Source organism: Pseudophryne corroboree, assembly GCF_028390025.1.
Source record: "Pseudophryne corroboree isolate aPseCor3 chromosome 7 unlocalized genomic scaffold, aPseCor3.hap2 SUPER_7_unloc_2, whole genome shotgun sequence".
NCBI lineage: Eukaryota > Metazoa > Chordata > Amphibia > Anura > Myobatrachidae > Pseudophryne > Pseudophryne corroboree.
The window spans coordinates 664,699-671,952 of NW_026967611.1; the positions used below are offsets into that span (position 1 = coordinate 664,699).

A 7,254-nucleotide genomic window follows, 5' to 3' on the forward strand; every position below is an offset into this window, starting at 1 on the left:
ATGGTAAAAGTTATTGTACTTTAAGTAAACATAAAATAGCTAACATATCAATCCCAGTTTTGGATTACTTTAATTAACAAAAAAATGCATATAGCAGAGGATAGTTTCAATCTGCCTACCTCTGGGTAATGGGCCCAGCATGCTTCCATTGCAGTACTCTGCTGCACATGTAAGTGCAAGAGATCCTGAAGCACTCACTCATCATGGGAAAGTACCAATGTGTTTCTTCGTTGGTTGATTTAAGAAAATTCTTACAAAAACTCTCCAGATTATTGACTTTTTAAAGTTTTTCTAGGAAACGTTCTAGATGAATGCTTATTAGCCTTTGTCAGTATATACTTTTTGCAAAGTGTCTCTGTGGCGCAATTGGTTAGTGTGTCTGGCTATTAACCAAAAGGTTGGTGGTTCAATCCCACCCAGGGACATAATTGACCTTGTGATCAGGTTTTGGTGATATTTAAGTAGACAAGTCAAAATTTCAAACCCCCTCTTATGGTGTAGGGTACCTGGCCTTCTCTGATGTAATCAGAGTTAGATTTGATTCAGTGATTTTATAAAAAACAGCTAGGAAGCACAATTAAGCAATGGGTTGCAGAGAAAAAAAATATGCTGGCAGAAAAATCCAATTGAGTGATTAAACAGCTCTTCATTTTCTGCCTTTATTTTTATGCTAACAAATTTGTTCTCTAAAAAGTGTCCACAAAGCCAAGTCTCTGATTAACACCTTTGTAGGGATGGTTTTTCACCTATAACTAAATTAAACTTGCTTCATTGGAAAGGCAGCAAGATGCATCCTCATTTCAATGTCTACTGAAATAATACAGGTTGACACCAGGAAACATTAACGCCACTGCATCCTTGCTGCTTTCTCATGTAGAAGTCTGTTTAATGTGAAAACAAGGTGATATCTAATTAGCACACAGGTAAGGAATTAAGAAAATCTTTATTTAAGGGTGAAGATGTTTCTCACAAAATCGTTGCCCTAATGCATCATTGAAATTCAAGCTGGAAAGATGATTTTAATATATCACTTGTACATTTTGTATTGCTCTTCTGGTGACAATGTAGTTTGTTTTTGTCAATTACCATTTTAATAATAGGGTAAAGAAAATTAAGTGGATTTTTGAAAGAAAACAATACTGTCAATATACTATTAAAACAAATTAAAATGGTAAAAGTTATTGTACTTTAAGTAAACATAAAATAGCTAACATATCAATCCCAGTTTTGGATTACTTTAATTAACAAAAAAAATGCATATAGCAGAGGATAGTTTCAATCTGCCTACCTCTGGGTAATGGGCCCAGCATGCTTCCATTGCAGTACTCTGCTGCACATGTAAGTGCAAGAGATCCTGAAGCACTCACTCATCATGGGAAAGTACCAATGTGTTTCTTCGTTGGTTGATTTAAGAAAATTCTTACAAAAACTCTCCAGATTATTGACTTTTTAAAGTTTTTCTAGGAAACGTTCTAGATGAATGCTTATTAGCCTTTGTCAGTATGTACTTTTTGCAAAGTGTCTCTGTGGCGCAATTGGTTAGTGTGTCTGGCTATTAACCAAAAGGTTGGTGGTTCAATCCCACCCAGGGACATAATTGACCTTGTGATCAGGTTTTGGTGATATTTAAGTAGACAAGTCAAAATTTCAAACCCCCTCTTATGGTGTAGGGTACCTGGCCTTCTCTGATGTAATCAGAGTTAGATTTGATTCAGTGATTTTATAAAAAACAGCTAGGAAGCACAATTAAGCAATGGGTTGCAGAGAAAAAAAATATGCTGGCAGAAAAATCCAATTGAGTGATTAAACAGCTCTTCATTTTCTGCCTTTATTTTTATGCTAACAAATTTGTTCTCTAAAAAGTGTCCACAAAGCCAAGTCTCTGATTAACACCTTTGTAGGGATGGTTTTTCACCTATAACTAAATTAAACTTGCTTCATTGGAAAGGCAGCAAGATGCATCCTCATTTCAATGTCTACTGAAATAATACAGGTTGACACCAGGAAACATTAACGCCACTGCATCCTTGCTGCTTTCTCATGTAGAAGTCTGTTTAATGTGAAAACAAGGTGATATCTAATTAGCACACAGGTAAGGAATTAAGAAAATCTTTATTTAAGGGTGAAGATGTTTCTCACAAAATCGTTGCCCTAATGCATCATTGAAATTCAAGCTGGAAAGATGATTTTAATATATCACTTGTACATTTTGTATTGCTCTTCTGGTGACAATGTAGTTTGTTTTTGTCAATTACCATTTTAATAATAGGGTAAAGAAAATTAAGTGGATTTTTGAAAGAAAACAATACTGTCAATATACTATTAAAACAAATTAAAATGGTAAAAGTTATTGTACTTTAAGTAAACATAAAATAGCTAACATATCAATCCCAGTTTTGGAATACTTTAATTAACAAAAAAAATGCATATAGCAGAGGATAGTTTCAATCTGCCTACCTCTGGGTAATGGGCCCAGCATGCTTCCATTGCAGTACTCTGCTGCACATGTAAGTGCAAGAGATCCTGAAGCACTCACTCATCATGGGAAAGTACCAATGTGTTTCTTCGTTGGTTGATTTAAGAAAATTCTTACAAAAACTCTCCAGATTATTGACTTTTTAAAGTTTTTCTAGGAAACGTTCTAGATGAATGCTTATTAGCCTTTGTCAGTATGTACTTTTTGCAAAGTGTCTCTGTGGAGCAATCGGTTAGTGTGTCTGGCTATTAACCAAAAGGTTGGTGGTTCAATCCCACCCAGGGACATAATTGACCTTGTGATCAGGTTTTGGTGATATTTAAGTAGACAAGTCAAAATTTCAAACCCACTCTTATGGTGTAGGGTACCTGGCCTTCTCTGATGTAATCAGAGTTAGATTTGATTCAGTGATTTTATAAAAAACAGCTAGGAAGCACAATTAAGCAATGGGTTGCAGAGAAAAAAAATATGCTGGCAGAAAAATCCGATTGAGTGATTAAACAGCTCTTCATTTTCTGCCTTTATTTTTATGCTAACAAATTTGTTCTCTAAAAAGTGTCCACAAAGCCAAGTCTCTGAATAACACCTTTGTAGGGATGGTTTTTCACCTATAACTAAATTAAACTTGCTTCATTGGAAAGGCAGCAAGATGCATCCTCATTTCAATGTCTACTGAAATAATACAGGTTGACACCAGGAAACATTAACGCCACTGCATCCTTGCTGCTTTATCATGTAGAAGTCTGTTTAATGTGAAAACAAGGTGATATCTAATTAGCACACAGGTAAGGAATTAAGAAAATCTTTATTTAAGGGTGAAGATGTTTCTCACAAAATCGTTGCCCTAATGCATCATTGAAATTCAAGCTGGAAAGATGATTTTAATATATCACTTGTACATTTTGTATTGCTCTTCTGGTGACAATGTAGTTTGTTTTTGTCAATTCCCTTTTAATAATAGGGTAAAGAAAATTAAGTGGATTTTTTAAAGAAAACTATACTGTCAATATACTATTAAAATAAATTAAAATGGTAAAAGTTATTGTACTTTAAGTAAAAATAAAAGAGCCAAAATATCAATCCCAGTTTTGATTACTTAAATTAACAAAAAAAAATGCATATAGCAAAGGATAGTTTCAATCTGCCTACCTCTGGGTTATGGGCCCAGCATGCTTCCATTGCAGTACTCTGCTGCACATGTAAGTGCAAGAGATCCTGAAGCACTCACTCATCATGGGAAAGTACCAATGTGTTTCTTCGTTGGTTGATGGAAGAAACATCTTACAAAAACTCTCCAGATTATTGACTTTTTAAAGTTTTTCTAGGAAACGTTTTAGATGAATGCTTATTAGCCTTTGTCAGTATGTACTTTTGCAAAGTGTCTCTGTGGCGCAATCAGTTAGTGTGTATCGCTATTAACCAAAAGGTTGGTGGTTCAATCCCACCCAGGGACGTAATTGAACTTGTTATCAGATTTTGGTGATCTTTAAGTAGACAAGTCAAAATTTCAAACCCCCTCTTATGGTGTAGGGTACCTGGCCTTCTCTGATGTAATCAGAGTTAGATTTGATTCAGTGATATTATAAAAACAGCTAGGAAGCACAATTTAGCAGTGGGTTGCAGAGAAAAAGAAATATGCTGGCAAAAAAAATCCAATTGAGTGATTAAACAGCTCTTCATTTTCTGGCTTTATTTTTATGCTAACAAATTTGTTCTTTGAAAAGTGTCCACAAAGCCAAGTCTCTGATTAACACCTTTGTAGGGATGGTTTTTCACCTATTACTAAATTAAACTTGCTTCATTGGAAAGGCAGCAAGATGCATCCTCATTTCAATGTCTACTGAAATAATACAGGTTGACACCAGGAAACATTAACGCCACTGTATCCTTGCTGCTTTCTCATGTGGACGTCTGTTTAATGTGAAAACAAGGTGATATCTAATTAGCACACAGGTAAGGAATTAAGAAAATCTTTATTTAAGGGTGAAGATGTTTCTCACAAAATCGTTGCCCCAATGCATCATTGAAATTCAAGCTGGAAAGATGATTTTAATATATCACTTGTACATTTTGTATTGCTCTTCTGGTGACAATGTAGTTTGTTTTTGTCAATTACCATTTTAATAATAGGGTAAAGAAAATTAAGTGGATTTTTGAAAGAAAACAATACTGTCAATATACTATTAAAACAAATTAAAATGGTAAAAGTTATTGTACTTTAAGTAAAAATAAAAGAGCCAAAATATCAATCCCAGTTTTGGATTAATTTAATTAACAAAAAAAAAATGCATATAGCAGAGGATAGTTTCAATCTGCCTACCGCTGGGTTATGGGCCCAGCATGCTTCCATTGCTGTACTCTGCTGCACATGTAAGTGCAAGAGATCCTGAAGCACTCACTCATCATGGGAAAGTACCAATGTGTTTCTTCGTTGGTTGATGGAAGAAACATCTTACAAAAACTCTCCAGATTATTGACTATTTAAAGTTTTTCTAGGAAACGTTTTAGATGAATGCTTATTAGCCTTTGTCAGTATGGACTTTTGCAAAGTGTCTCTGTGGCGCAATCAGTTAGTGTGCACGGCTATTAACCAAAAGGTTGGTGGTTCAATCCCACCCAGGGACGTAATTGACCTTGTTATCAGATTTTGGTGATCTTTAAGTAGACAAGTCAAAATTTCAAACCCCCTGTTCTGGTGTAGGGTACCTGGCCTTCTCTGATGTAATCAGAGTTAGATTTGATTCAGTGATTTTATAAAAACAGCTAGGAAGCACAATTTAGCAGTGGGTTGCAGAGAAAAAGAAATATGCTGGCAAAAAAAATCCAATTGAGTGATTAAACAGCTCTTAATTTTCTGGCTTTATTTTTATGCTAACAAATTTGTTCTCTGAAAAGTGTCCACAAAGCCAAGTCTCTGATTAACACCTTTGTAAGGATGGTTTTTCACCTATTACTAAATTAAACTTGCTTCATTGGAAAGGCAGCAAGAAACACTAGACTAATTGGAGGTGCGCCCTAAAGCAAATTACAATGTTAGGATTAGGGGGTTCGGAAAGACCTCTAGTGTATACTGTCACGATCCGGGTATCTGGACGCCATAACTTACTTTCAGATGCCTCCTAAGGCTGGCTCAGCGCTCCAGGACCGGATCCCATCTGTTATTCTGATGTCCCCATTCCTGCCTCCTCTCCTGTCACTCTGAGACGCTGTCACAGCGGCGCCATGTTACATCTTGAATGGCATCTCCCGCGGCCTCCGCCGCCGTCCCTGAGTTTCTGCATGCAGGATGTCAGAGTGGCGCTTATGTCAGCCGCGGCCTCCGCTGTTGCCCGCGTGGTTCAAATGTGCACTCATCAGTCTGGCGTCTCCTGTTTACTGTGGCCGGCGCCGCCATTGCTGTTAAAGTTCCCACATGGATTATCAAACCAATCTTCCCTCCAAGTGTCTGCATGGGCGCAGCCATGTTGGATTCTGTCACCTGTTCATTTCCACCAATCCGCTGTTTCCATTGTAATCTGCATAATTGCCTAGCCAATCCCTTCCTTGCTGTGCCTGAGCAAGGAAGGCATCAGTGATTTGGTTGTCAAACCTAGTTCCAGTTTGTCTCTCTCCCGTGGTTGTTTTCCAGGTTCCAGTTACCATCTCCAAACCTCCACTAAAGAGACCCGCTCTAGTCTACCACCTGCGGTGCAGCCTGACTCTCCAGTCCTCTGGGACTCATCTGTTTCCAGTTACAGATTTACCTGCTTCCAGCCTAGCTTCCAGCAGAGATCAGCTCTTCTTAAAGTGCCGGTATCATTTCCGCAGATTACCACTCACCACCGGCACTATTATTTCACCGCTCTCAAACTCCATATATCAATCATATTTCATCGCTCTCAAGCTTCATTTATTATTTGGCTGGTTCCATCCAGCAATCCACTCCGTGCTTACATCAGTCTGGTTTCAGCCAGTACCAACAGCAGCCATTTTATCCACAGCAGCCCAGCTTTTCCTGGAACACCAGCTAGTATGATCCTGGGCTATCTCCATTGCTACAGTCGGGCCTGGTAAGGACTTTCCAACTAGAAGATAATAAGAACTGTCTCATACTACCAGAGCCCTGTGGTCCTTGTCCTCCTGTAGTACCCAGGAACTGTATTATTTCTCTGCTGATTTTATGTTTCTCTTTTATTACTGCTGTGATGCATGGAGTTTGTCAAAATAAACATCATTGACTTTTATCCTGGTTGTCGTGGGCACGCCTTCGGGCAATTCTTCTACATTTAACTTACATGTCCAGGGGTCTGATACAACCTCCCAGGTTCCACTACACCTCAGCCCCTACAACTGAGGCTGCCTCCAGTCAGCTCAGGCCCTCAGTTGTGACATATACACTGTATATACATTTTAAGATAGGAAGGTACAAATTACATATTCACATTGCATCTATGGGCTGGATTCAAATGTCCCTTTCCTCCCTCAATCGTGCCCGTCAGCAGCTATTCTATTCTATATAAGGAGCCACGAGTCGCCGCCATTTTCACTTGTGCATTGGAGATGATAGGGAGAGGACGTGCAGCGTTTTCTCAGTTTCTGTGTTCAGTGTGCTGCAAATATCTGTGCTCAGTGTGCTTGCAAATATCTGTGCTCAGTGTGCTGAAAATATCTACGTTCTCTGCCTGAAAAATGCTCCATATCTGTGCTGCATTGTATTATATAGTATGAGGACAGGGCAGAATTTTGCTGACCACCAGTATATAATATATAGCAGTACGGTACAGTAGGCCACTGCTCTA

The 7,254-nt window shown here is 38.1% G+C and overlaps 2 non-coding genes across 2 annotated transcripts; both read left to right on the plus strand.

Moving 5' to 3' along the window:
* The first annotated feature begins 351 nt into the window (after positions 1 to 351).
* On the plus strand, positions 352 to 425 carry TRNAN-AUU (transfer RNA asparagine (anticodon AUU)). The gene has a single exon. It is a non-coding gene; the product is annotated as a tRNA-Asn (tRNA).
* A 1,095-nt stretch (positions 426 to 1,520) lies between these two features.
* On the plus strand, positions 1,521 to 1,594 carry TRNAN-AUU (transfer RNA asparagine (anticodon AUU)). The gene has a single exon. It is a non-coding gene; the product is annotated as a tRNA-Asn (tRNA).
* The last annotated feature ends 5,660 nt before the right edge of the window (positions 1,595 to 7,254 follow it).